Genomic DNA, 13957 nt, shown 5'->3' with positions numbered 1-13957 from the left:
CAAACATAAGGCTCCCATACCAGGGATGATGGCCCTTACAATTAGCCGGATACAAGGAAATCTAGGGCTTGATGTCAAAAATGGTAGTTTTTGGTAGCATCGGAAGTGCTCTAGCCTTGAAAATTGGTGGAAAGGCTAAGGCACATGAGTTCTAAAGAACCCAAAAACCGTTTGGTGAAATTCCACGCGGATTGTATTTTATTAAAATAATTAATATTTTTAATGGAGTTCCCAAGTCTAATCAAAATATGGGTGAGAATGATCTAGAAGGCAGATCAAGTCATGTTTTAATCTTAGTTGTTGATTAAAGACTTAATCTCGGTCGTTGAAGACTCAACAGGAAAAGTATAAAATGGAGGCTTCGGGTTCATTTGGAAACACACACACATAGAGAATTGATCTAGAGTTCGATTTTTGGGGCTAGGAAGCTGAGAAATTCGAACTACGTGATTATTCAACAGCGGAGGGGCAGTGAGAATCCGGGAGAAGAACTTTCCGAAGAATACTAACAGAGAGGCGGAGAGAGCTTGTAGAGAGGCAACGCAATAGTCAGGAGAGCTGACGCTGGGCTAGTTTGGGCCCACGCACTCCTGATGCAAAGCCAGAAAGGCCTGCGCAAAGCAGAAAAGCTGCCTGTCACGCAGAATCCAGAACTATCGGGAACAGTCGGAACTGCCGAATAGCCAAGATAGCTGACGTAGAGGGCAGAGAAGCTGACACAAAGCTAGCACATAAATAGTAGGGTTAGCCAGTGTTGTGTCGGATCAACCGAAATTCTGCCAAGTGAAGTGAGGTCAAACTCACTAAGATTTTCCGCCAGTATTTTTCTCTGTAAAGGATTGCTAGATGAGCATCCTAAATTTGTATTCAGATATTTCTCCTGCATAATAATAAACCCTCAAAACTGCTGCACCAGTTTTCCCGCATTGGGTTTTTCCGGGGACTATTGTGTCCAAAAATATGTGTGTCCTATGTATCTTGTTCTTTGCTCTGTTTCTTGTTTCATGAGATCAAACATTTAATTAGTGTAGGTTGCATAAGTAATTTGCTTCAGTATTCAGAAGAATAACTTGATGAATGTAAATTTATAAATCAAGTAAGTGAAGTAAATTCAGATTTGCTACAGTAGGGGTTCCTTCGAGTGTAGAAATTTTCACAAACAACACATGACCATCAATCTACCCTTGAACAAGAACAACTTGACTTACTTATTGAAGAAGCGCTTACACCAGCTCCTTCAATCCACATGCCTTGAACACTTGGTGTTGATTTGGGGTACTATCGGATGTGTTCTAAGCCTCAAATTTTGCAGGGAGGCTTGGGCACATGCATTCCAAAGAACCCAGAAACCGTTTTGGGAAATTCCACCCAGAAACGATTATATTAAAATAATTAATATTTTTAATGGGGTTCCGAAGTCTATACTTAGGAAAATTAAAATATTAATGGGTATTAATCTAATTGTGGGTGAATCTTCTAGATAAAGACAGAGATCAAGTCAAAACGATCTGAGCCTTTGATTAAGATTTAATCTAGGCCGTTGGTTATCCAATAGGAAGATATCAGAAGGGGCTTGAGAGTCATTTGGAAAATACACCAGGCAAATACTTAGTTGCCCGAGTAAAAGCAATTTTCTCACTAGTCGAAGTTCAGCAAGAGAAAATCGATTCATAGGGAGAGTTGCAGGTGGAGGAGAGACAGAGAGGGTCTAGCATCAGTCAGAGAGACTGGGACAAAGACACAGAGCAGTAAAGGGGCAGCATTGGGCAAATTGACACTGGGAGAGGCAGCGCTAGCTTGGGTGACGCAGGCCAGTCCAAGGGCCAGAGAAAGTGATGTTGAGCAAGCCAAAGAGACGCAGAGGGTGGAGTAATTTTTCTCTCTGGTCAGATACTTCTTCAGGAACGTCTGTAATTTTTTCTCAAAAAGCCTTGTTCTAAACTGTTGGGTGTAATTTGTACATGAAGATTTTTGCTGAAGAATAATAAAACCCCCATCTACTGCATTGGTTTTCCCGCAATGGGTTTTTCCAAGGACAATTGTCCAAAAATAAGTGTGTCATTGTGTTTGTATTTGTGCCAGCATTTTACTTACATTTACTTTCTACAATGTTTTAATTGTGAAGGTTGTAGTAGAATATATTTCGATATTTGTTGTAAGAATACAGTAGATAACTTATTTTTGATGTAATAAGTAGAAGAAATAATATTAATCACTGTAGTAGGATTTCTATTTAGAAATTTTCACATGGTACCAGAGCTACAGGGAAGCAGAAAAGAAAAGTTGGAGGATCCAGTGCTGAGAAGAGAAGGGAATTCAAAATTCCTACAAGGGCAGAAATTCGAAACTCCCAAAGGATTGCACAATTCAAAGTTTCAAACCAAGAGGATTGGATTTCGTGGGAAAACTCTCTCTAAGTGAGCCGACAGAAAGGTAAGTCTTTTCCAATCAAAATTTATCAGTGGTAGAAGGGACAACACAGCAGAAGATTCAGCAAGGAGGATTATCTCAAGTGGGACGTAGTTTTTCCTACAACAGTTGTTGGGTTAGGTTAGCGTCAAAAATTGGCACAATATAGAGACTTAATGTGTCCCAGATTTATCTACCAGATTAGATAAAGAATTCGCATGCCTAGCTAATTCAACATCAGTGGATGTTTGGTACATTGATAGCAAGGCTTCAGCTCATATGACTGGAGTACGAGAACATTTCTCGAGCTATCAAGAAGAACAAATCGACTTCCAAATAACTATGGGAAACAGAACGAAATGTACTCCAGTAGGGAGAGGCACCATAGCTTTTCAGACGAAAGCAGGGGCCAACATCTAAGCCACCAATGTTTTGCATGTGCTAGGATTAGGAATGAATTTAATTCCATTGTCCTAGTTACAGGACAAGGGATATGATGTATACTTCGTCGGGAAGAAAATATACGTTAAGCATCCAAGCTGGAAGAAGAAAAAACAAATTGGGGTTCAAAGCAACAAGTTGTATAAGTTGCAGCTTGAATCACCAATGGCACTGATAGACAGCAATTGTAATGTTGAGAAGGAGCAAAATGAATTATGGCACAAGCGAATGGGGCACTTACACCATGGAGCAATGAGGATGCTCAGAGAGACTGTTACAAGGGTACCAGTCCTTAGTAGTGAACATGATGACTTGTGCAGAGGATGTGTGCTAGGAAAGTACGTTAAAGCAGCTTTTTCCAGAAGTAACAATAGAGCAGAGTGTGTATTAGGATTAATACACTCATATATTTGCGGTCCTATGTCCACAAGGGCTCTTAGTGGTGGCGAATACTTCGTCACTTTTATCGATGATCACTCCAGAAAAACCTGGATCTATTTCTTAAAGACCAAGGATGAGGTCTTTGATTGTTTCCGAGAGTTTAAGGCTCCTGTTGAAAATATGACAAAGAAAAAGATCAAGGTATTGCGTTTAGATAATGGTGGAGAATATACAGACAAAGATTTCACATATTTCTACACAAAGGAGGGCATCAAAAGGGAGTGGACAACTCCATATAATCCAGAGCAGAATGGAGTGGCAGAACGGAAGAACAAAACTATTGTCGGGGCAGCCAAAACCATGTTGTATGATTAGGATCTACCTAAGTATCTATGGGTAGAAGATTGCAACACAGCAATATATATCCAGAATAGAACTCCTCATAGAGCATTGGGGAAGAGAACACCCAAAGGAGTATTCAAAGGGAAGAAATCGGAAGTTAGTCATCTCGGGATATTCGGAAGCGTGGCTTATTGCCACATTCTAGACGAGAAGCGCAACAGACTAGATTAGACTACAGAGAAGGGGTATCTCGTAGGATACAGTGAGACCTCAAAGGCATATAGAATCTACATTCCTGGCAGCAGGAAGATTGTAGTAAAAGACTAAGACGGGATGCAAAGTTCATGGAAGATAGAGCTTTCAGGAAATCGCGTGAAATGCCTGCAGAAGATCAATCAGGAGATGTTCCGTTAGTCCATGAGCAGTAGGGTCAGCAAAAAGGACAAGCATGAGAGCATACACCTAGGTTGAGTACAGTGACTAGCACCAGCATCTCCTCAGAGGGAGGAAATGCAAATGATTCTCAACAGACGGAACGACAGGATCAGGAGGAAGAGTTGGTTAAGCCTCCCACCACCAGTGGTAGAACGAGCAGAGAAGTGCGGCAGACACTAAGGGACACAGAGGAGTTTGTTGGAGCTCCTAGAGCCGAGAAGAGGCAGCATAGACAACCAGATAAATACCAAGCATTGGTAGCTCAGGTTGAAGAACCCTCTAGGTTTCAGGAAGTTCAACACCAAGTATGGGTGGATGCCATGGTGGAAGAGTACAACTCCATCATGACGAATGATGTTTGGAAAGTAGTACCTAGACCAGAAAATAGACCAGTTTTAGGATCACAATGGATCTACAAGATCAAGTATGTTGCAGACGGCAGCATAGAGAAGTACAAGGCAAGGTTCGTAGCAAAGGGGTATGCTTAGAAAGAAGGAATAGACTATGAAGAGACCTTCGCCCCAGTTGCTCAATACACCTCTATCAAATCTGTTATATCCCTAGCAACTCAAATGGGATGTCAGATTCACCAGATGGATGTCAAGACAGAATTCTTGAACAAAGTGATAGAAGAGGAGGTGTACATAGAATAGCCCGAAGACTTCGAAACTCATGAGAAGAAATCTCATGTTTGCAGGTTAAAGAAAGCCCTGTACGGGCTAAAGCAGGCACCCAAAGCATGGTATGGTCGGATTGATAGTTACTGGCAGCAGTTGGGATTTGTCAAGAGTGATGTTGATCCCATTCTCTATTATTTACTGGTAGAATGAGCCGCTTATTCTGGTACTATATGTAGATGACTTGTTCCTAACTGGGTCATCTAGGCTCATCCAAGACTGCAAGAAGAATCTTGAAGCTGAATTCGACATGAAGGACTTGGGATTGATGCATTATTTTCTGGGGTTGGAAGTTTGGCAGAAGAATGGGGAGATCTTCCTTGGACAAGGAAGGTATGCTACAGAAATTCTAAAGAGATTCAGAATGCAAGATTTCCAACCCATGGCTACTCCCATGATCACCAACTGGAAGAAAATAGATGCATCAAAGGACAAAGAAGTAGATCCCACCTTGTACAGGCAACTCATTGGGTCGCTTATGTATCTGGTCAACACGGAGGACATCAGTTTGAATGGGTTCACCAATGCAGATTAGGCAAGTAATTCCGTAGACCGAAAAAGTACCTCAGAGTACTGCTTCAGTGTTGGATCAAGGATGATATCTTGGTGCAGCAGGAAGCAGAAATCGGTAGCACTGAGTTTAGCAGAAGCAAAATATATGGCAACCAACATAGCTACGTGTGAAGCCATATGGCTCAGAAAATTGCTTGCGAGCCTATTCACAAAAAGGATGGATGCGACCAAGGTTTACTACGATAATCAGAGTTGCATCAAACTCTCTAAGAATCCAATATTTCATGATCGGTCGAAACATATAGATATTCGTTGTCACTTTATTAGAAACTGTGTTCAGTGTGGGGCAGTACAACTATAGTATCTTCCCACAGGAGAGCAGGAGGTCGATATACTCACAAAGGTTCTCAGAAGTGCTAAGTTCACTCAGTTCAGAGAGCAGTTAGGTATGGTTGAAAATCCGTTTCAATAGCAACAGTTGTTTGCAGTCTAGGGACAATTGGCAGTGGTAGTGCCAGCGGCAGCACGGATGCAGAAATTCAAAGGGAGTTGTAGTACAGATGTAGCATTGGCAGTGGCAGTGACAGTGTCAAAGGCAGCAGTACAGTTGCAACAACAGCGCAGTAGTTGGTGGACAGCATGTCAAACATCAGCAGCGCAGAGGATGATGATTCAGAGTCAGAGTAGTATGCAGCAACAGTATATTGCTAAAGCACATTTCTCACTAAGAGGGAGCGTTGATTTCCGGTAGCATCGGATGTGCTCTAAGCCTCAATTTTTGCAAGGAGGCTTGGGCATATGCATTCCAAAGAACCCAGAAACCACTTTGGGAAATTCCACCTAGAAACAATTATACTAAAATAATTAATATTTTAAATGGGGTTCCTAAATCTAAACTTGGGAAAATTAAAATATTAATGGGTATTAATCTAATTGTGGGTGAATCTTCTAGATAAAAACGGAGATCAAGTCAAAACGATCTAAGCCTTTGATTAAGATTTAATATAGGTCGTTAGCTATCCAACAGGAAGATATAAGAAGGGGCTTGAGGGTCATTTGAAAAACACACTAGGCAGATACTCAGTTGCCTGATTAAAATCGATTTTCTCACTGGTCGAAGTTCGACAAGAGAAAATCGATTCAAAGGGAGAGTTGCAAGTGGAGGAGAGACAGAGAGGGTCCAGCATCAGTCAGAGAGACAGGGACAAAGACGCAAAGCAGTAAAGGGACGTCGTTGCGCAGATTGACGTTGGGAGAGGCAGCGCTGGCTTGGGTGACGCAGGCATTGCGCAAGCCAGTTCAAGGACCAAAGAAATTGACGCTAAGCAAACCAGAGAGACACAGAGGGTGGAGGAACTTCTCTCTCGGGTCAGATACTTGCTCAGGAACGTTTGTAAATTTTTCTCAGAAAGCCTTGTTCTAAACTGCTGGGTGTAGTTTGTACATGAAGATTTTTGCTAAAGAATAATAAAACCCTCATCTATTGCACCAGTTTTCCTGCATTGGATTTTTCTAGGGACAATTGTCCAAAAATAAGTGTGTCATTGTGTTTGTATTTGTGCTCGCATTTTACTTACATTTACTTTCTGCAATGTTTTAATTGTGAAGGTTGCAGTAGAATATATTTCAATATTTGTCGTAAGAATACAGTAGATAACTTATTTATGAGGTAATAAGTAGAAGAAATAATATTAATCATTGCAATAGGATTTCTATTTAGAAATTTTCACACTTGTCAAGTCCTTTGCCACCTATACATGCAGAGAATATTGTTGCTCCAATGCCTTTGCCTCTATTGCTCACAAGGAAGTTTGCACCTTCATATTCACTTACACGATCAGCTCATCAATCTACCTTTTATCAATGACAAAGCTCCACCAAGGTCACTGAACATAGGCCTACATTAATCTGCCCTCTAACAGTCCCCTTATTGCTCCAAAGGTCACTGTAATTAGAGTTTCCAACCAAGGTCTTCAACGCAGTGATTTCTCTTCCACAGAATTCATTGTTCATAGTCTTAACCAAGTTCAGGATCTCACACCCCTTGCTCCATCCAAGTCACTGTACACAGCTTCTAAATCAAGGTCTGCAACATACAACAATTATGCCCTTGTATTTATTGTCAACACAGCCCTAAACTGTGTTGTCCAAGCACACCTTGTTGGACACACTTCAACGCATACCCCTCAACACTCTTCTCCACGTCATACAAGCCACTCGCACTGATTTTCAGACCTTCCTTATCTGCTTGAAGCTTCACGTTGTCCCTGTCCAAATCAAAGGTCAGATTAGGCATCATTTAGGTCTCGACTTCCCTTAGAAATCTCTGCACATACCCTGAGACCTTGTGGCCTCACTTAGCAGTACAACTGCAGCTTGTTAGGGCCTCCTAGAGCTCGGCCCTCTCCTTGACTTGTTGAACAGAAACCTAACTCAGAACAAAACTTCGGCCCTCTTTCTCCTTAATGCATCCCTAAAGCACTCAAACCATAACACAGAACTTACCACAGATTTCGACCTGACTTACTGAGCCAACTCGGCCTTCTCCAATCACAAGAAAAACCAAAAATATTGCTCCTCTTCAAGCTCCACCTCTCCTGAGGTAGTTCAACTCCTTTCTTGCTTGTAATGGTCCTTGAGAAGATGCTCTTGGATGTGACAAATGAGCTCAACCTTATCTCTTTATATAGTGTTCTTGGTGGAGTGAATTTGCTACCAAGGGTCACCACTTTTGCCCAAGCCGACCTAAGCCAACATGCCTAAACACCAATAACTTAAGAGATAAAATTTATTTCATTTGTTTTTGCCCACTCCATTGTAGTCGCAGGTGCCCCTTAGCCCATCAAGGGTACCCCTCATGCATCCAATGAATAAACAATGATTTTCCTCTTGGGTCTTTCGCCCATTGCTTGGGTACACTACCCGTAGAACCACATTTTTGTGGATCAACTCTTCACAAACCCAGTACCTCGGGGGATGTAGGAGTACCTCCCAAGCTACACATTTCAACAATTAATACTCACCTAATTGTGTGTGTGTTCTAAATAATCCCAAGTTAATAAGAATTTGAGAGAGGTGGTTATGATGCGTTATTTGGACCAAGATTTTAGCCACTATGGAAGTAGGCTTTGGGGTGCAAATCCCTAGGTTGATGCATTTGAATCCTCCCTCTCTCTAGTATTGACATGTTGGCAATTTCAATGTCATGCCTTGTGGGACCTCTTCAACTTGCATGTCCAAGTAGTCCTATCCCCGAAGTGTATTATTGTGTGGTCTATCTAGTATGGAGAATCCTAATTTGTCCCAGAACTTTGGAAATATTATCATATTTCCTTGGTTTTATTGATAGGGAGATTTTGAGATAAGATATTTGTCTTATGCAGCAATATATTGGACAAGGGACATGGCAAACGAAGGATAACCTCATTAACTCTCAAGCAAAATATGCAAAAGAAATGCATAAGAGATCTAAGACATTTTATTGCAAACCACTAGCAACACCATTAGAGATTGATTGGATTGAAGCTATTCACAAAGGAGGATCCAAGAAACATAGATGCTATTTTGGATATGCAACTAGTAGGAACCCTAATCTATCTGAGTAATACCAGGTTGAAGAAAAACTTTATAACGAGCATTAGTTAATATTTCATATAAGTTATATCGTATCTTAAACACACACACACACACATATATACATGTCAATTGGGGTTATTGTGAGTGGTTGAGCAGAATGGTTGTTATCTTCCCCACCCAGGCTCAAATCCCCACTAGTGACATGATGAGCTATAATGCCTATATTGTTGTAATGGTGTCGAGCTTTGTGAACTCTTAAGTGAGTATACCTGTGAGTTGGCTTGATACCAGCAACATCACTCTAGCCCTCGAGCTTAGAGGGAGGTAGATTTCTTTCTTCAAGAAAAAAATGGATATATATATATAGAATTACTTATCTAGGTCGTGTGTTGTGCATGCATGAGTGTGTGGGGGAGGCAGTGTTATCTTATTGAATGTATTAGTCTAGGCTATTTTTCCTTGATTCTATTTTATCAAATGCGAACACAAACACAAACTAGGTAACTTTGAAGGGAAGTATTAGAAATATAATGGAAATTTTGAGTGTGCTAGACACATCAAAGAACATTGTAAACTATGTCACAAGGTTTGTCGAACTTTAACTTTGAGGTTCAAATTTTGGCAAGCCTCGAAAAAAAATTGAGGTTCGCCGAACCTAATCGAACATCATAGCCATTGACCAATTCCATAGATCAAAACTCATAACTTCACGTCACAACTCCAGCGTGTAATTTATCCTTGCAGTTTCCATGTCCATGAGAGCAATTTTGATGTTTATTGATGTTGATTTCTTACTATTTTATCCTATAATTCATTATATATATATATATATATACACGAACCTAATGGCAAACATCATAAAAAAATTCGAACTCAAACCAAACAAAATCATTGTCGAACCCAAACTTGAACTTGAACCATGTGACATTGATTGTAAATATAATGGAAAATCTAAGTGTGCTAGACACATCAAAGAAGTGTAGATGCATGTAATGAATGTCATTATGTTGAATTGTGTAGCTTGGGAGGTACTCCACAACCATAGGAGTTGGGTTTGTGTGAGTTTGCACCACAAAAGGGTTTGTGGGCGAAGAACCCAAGCAGAGGGGTTTTAGACCCAAGAAGGGGTTTAAAATATAAAAAGGAATCATTATTATTTCCTAAGGTCTAGAGAACTAAAACCCCAAGATCTAGAGGCTTCCTAAGAGGCCTAAGGAAGAGTTATTAAAGAGGCCTAAGAAAAGGCTAGTCAATCAAGTGAAAAGATCATTTTGATGAAAGAGGCCAACAAAATGTAGCCCTTGGGGAGGTCGAGCTTGAAGGCCTAGAAAGGTTGCAAAGGAGGCCAAGATCTATATAAGTGCATCCGTCCAAGAGAAAGGCAAGAGGTGGTCGTAGTCCAAGAGGAGCCTAGTTCGAGTTGGAGATAAGGTAAGTTATGACCTTTCTAAAGATTTGTCTGGGTTGAGTTTAGCAAGGAGTGTTGGTCGAGTTTTCTTGCAGGGTTCTGGGCAAGTTTGGGAGCTAAAATATTTGTGAATAAGGTCATGAGGATACCTATGCTTTTAAAGTAGGGTCGAGAAACTGGTTAGGTCAAGAACGATGGTCTTGTGCCTATGGTTAGGCAACGGATTAGCGCTGCAACACTTCAAGGATAAAGCGCAAAAACAAGGGCTTTATGGAGAGGGTTTAGGTCAAGATTAAGGCAGATCAATGCATAGAAAAGTAGCGCTAAAAGAAGGCCGCAAACCTCAGGTTAATGCCCAAAAACATGAACCTTCTAAGGGGACGAATGCTAAAAAATGGAGGATTGTTCAAGTGTTGAACAACATAAGTAAAATGTGCTAGTTTAGGTCAGCGTCCAGGCATGATCAGTCTGTGTAGACGTGCCCTAGAGATTGTACATCATATTGCTCTAGATCTAAGTAGAAGAGGAAGGGCAAAGTCCTTTAAATGATGAGATATCTCCGCAAACAAGGTCGCAAACCCTGAGATGAAATGCGTAGGTATTTGTGGGATAGAAGATCCAAAAGGAGGCCATCTCTAAGAAGAAATATGAGACAGAAGAAGGGTGTTACTGAGGGTTGGAGCTATCATGAAGAGAAGCAGAATTTTGGAGGGTTGTCCAAGGATTTTAGACAAAGATTGGATGCCCTAGTTAGGGTTGTTTCTTATGCACAGAATCACCCTAATGTTGTCTGGTGTTGCAAGTTGCAATAGCAGTGAAAAGGACAAAGTATAGGGTCGATTATGCAAGAGAGAAAAATATTGGTTTGGATGATTGTTCATAGGCTTGAACAATAGATTGGAAGAGCCCTAGATCTGTGTAATTTATGGGTCAAATTACAAATGAAAGGGAATTGTATTTGGCAACGCTACAGAGCAGACTTTACAGTGAGTTAAAGGGACTGTCAGAGGGAAATTTTGGAGGCCCTAGGATCAGCGTTCTAAAGTGGCAAGAAGGTTGACAAGTGGGCAGATTTGGTAGGTTGAGCACTGTTCACAAATGAAGTTGTAAACATTGGTTTTTCATATCCAGTATGCAACAACTTGAAGACCTCAAGTACAACGTTCATGAAAGGAGCCGTGAACTGCTAGGAGGAAAATAGTTTGAGCCCTATTTCAGGAGTTGCAATTGTGCAGTACCAAAAGACCCAATGAGTAGTCATCCTAATGGAGCAAGAGGGCTACTAGTGGACAGATCGATGAGCCAAAGTTTGGTGACACAAAAGGAGTTGTGATCATTGATAGTGGCAGGCTGAGCATCTGAAGATTCTTGCAGTGATCAACAAATGGGAAGGAAAGAGGACCCGCCAGATGTGTTCAAGGTACATGGACTGAAAGGGTTATGTGTGCTCACCATCAGCAAGTAGGTCAAGTGTACTTTGTTCAGGGTAGATTGGTGGTCGAAGTGACTGACACCAAGCCCTAATTGTGTCCTTGTATCAAGGTTGGTAAGGACCATGATCCCTGGTATGGGAGCCCTAAGATTGTTGTATTCTAGATCGTAATATAACAAGTACTGGGTTGAAAAATTTAAAATTTGTCATATGCACTAGTTGATTCATTGATGGTGTTTATTCCACTATGCAAAATAGTATTGTTGTGGCATTTGAGTATGTTTGCGTCATAGATTTTAAGTCCCACTAGATGTTGATTTTTTTGTAGCATCGGATATGCTCTAGCCATGAAAATTGGTGCAGAGGCACATGAAATCTCCAAGACCCAGAAATTGTTTTAAGAATTTCCACCCGGATGAGAAGTTATTAAAATAATTAATATTTTTAATGGGTTCCTAAGTCTAAACTTAGGAAAATAAAAATATTAATGGGCATTAATAAAGAGAAGGGTGAGAAGCTTCTAAGAGACGAGGATCAAGTCTGTTTTAATCTTAGCCGTTGATTAGAGACTTAATCTCGATCGATGATTCATCAACAAGAAAAGTATAAGAGAAGACTTGAGAACCATTTGGAGACACATTGTCAAATACTCAATATCTCAAGGAAAATCGATTCTCAAGAGAAGGAGATCGATTTCGGAGGGAGAGTTGCAAGGTGGAGGAAGAGGAGGGCATCAGCAGCAGGCTGTGTCTGAGGAGGAGATAACGCAGGGAAAGTGAGAGACAGCGCAAAGAGAGATGCAGTCCAAAGGAGCCCTCACGCAGAGGGACGCAAAGCCACTCAGAGCCAAGCTGAGCCACACAGAGGTGACGTAGGAGTGGGAGAAGGGTCTCCAAAGTGTCAGAAAATTGCAAGGGAAAGTCTCATGTATTTTCTTTCAGTTTCTCTGTAAGATCATTCCTTGTAAAAGCGATCGTTGTTGAAGATTAATAAAACCCTCATTAGCTGCCCCGGTTTTCCTGCATTGGGTTTTCCTGGGGAAAATTGTCCAAAAACAACTGTGTTGATGTGATTGTTTCTTGTGCATTTATTTTTCTCTGTGTAATTATGTGATAACTGCAGTAGAATTTATTTTAATATTTGTCGAAGGGATTTCGTAAATAACTTACTGTGAAGAATAAGTAGGTAAAATAAATCAATTGCTGCAGTAGAATTTCAATTTAGAAATTTTCGCATGGTATCAAACCAGAGATCCAACAACGGGAGAGAAAAATCGATTATGGGTCAAGAGCATGATGCAGATACATCAACTCAAAGGGACTCGTGCAGATTTCCAGAAGAATGCACAAGGGACATGAATCGCGATTTTTCTATGTTAGCTTTCATATTAGAAGAAGAAGTCGTTTGCCTAGCAAGCTCTGCCTCCTTAGAGGTTTGGTACATACACAGTGGAGCTTCCTGGCATATGACAAGAATTCGAGAATGTTTTTCAGATCATTAGGAAGAAAGAATGAATTTTCAGATCACCATGGGAAATAAGGCAAAGTGTACCCTAGTAGGAAGAGGTACTATAGTCTTTCAAACTGAAGCAGGAGAGCACTTCGGGCAGATAATGTGTTGCATGTGCCAAGATTGGGGATGAACTTACTTTCTGTATCTCAACTTCAAAACAAGGGCTATGACGTTTTCTTCATTAAGGAGAAATTATATGTCAAACACCCCAGTTGGAAAAGGAAGGCCCAGATTGGAATCAAAAGTAACAGGTTGTACAGATTACAGCTAGAATCACCAATGGCACCGATAGGCTGCAATGGAGACAACGACTTGACTGAACTATGGCACAGGGGGATGGGACACTTACACCATGGAGCTCTAAGAATTCTCAGGAAAACATTATCAAGAGTTCCAAAACTAAGTACCGAACGAGATCATGTATGCAGAGGGTGCACTCTGGGCAAGAATGCGAAAGCAGTGTTTTCCAGAAATAACCATAGAGCTAAGAGTGTGCTAGGATTGATACACTCAGACATCTGCGGACCAATGTCCACAAAAGCTCTTAGTGGTGCCAAATACTTTGTCACCTTCATTGATGACCATTCCAGAAAGACTTGGATCTACTTTCTGAAAAACAAGGATGAGGTTTTTGGTCGATTCAAAGAGTTCAAGGCTCTAGTGGAGAATCTGATAGGAAAGAAGATAAAATTGTTGCGCTCAAACAATGGTGGAGAGTATGTTGACAAGGACTTCACCGATTTTTGCGCTAAGGAAGGCATTAGAAGAGAGTGGACAGCTCCCTACAATCCGAAGCAAAATGGGGTAGCAAAAAGGAAAAACAGGACTATT

General features: G+C 40.9%; 1 protein-coding gene across 3 annotated transcripts in view; it reads right to left on the bottom strand.

Annotated features, from left to right (window-relative positions):
- LOC149207665 (aminoaldehyde dehydrogenase ALDH10A9, peroxisomal-like) overlaps nt 1-13957 on the bottom strand; it is a 247041-nt gene that overhangs the window by 183632 nt on the left and 49452 nt on the right. The window lies entirely within an intron of this gene.

Source organism: Pinus tabuliformis, chromosome 1_2 (genome assembly GCF_031772625.1).
Source record: "Pinus tabuliformis cultivar Carrire ecotype Pingquan chromosome 1_2, CPIR1, whole genome shotgun sequence".
In the NCBI taxonomy this organism is placed as follows: domain Eukaryota; kingdom Viridiplantae; phylum Streptophyta; class Pinopsida; order Pinales; family Pinaceae; genus Pinus; species Pinus tabuliformis.
Note: the sequence above shows the minus strand (reverse complement) of the source record. Positions and strands in the feature narration are given on the sequence as shown.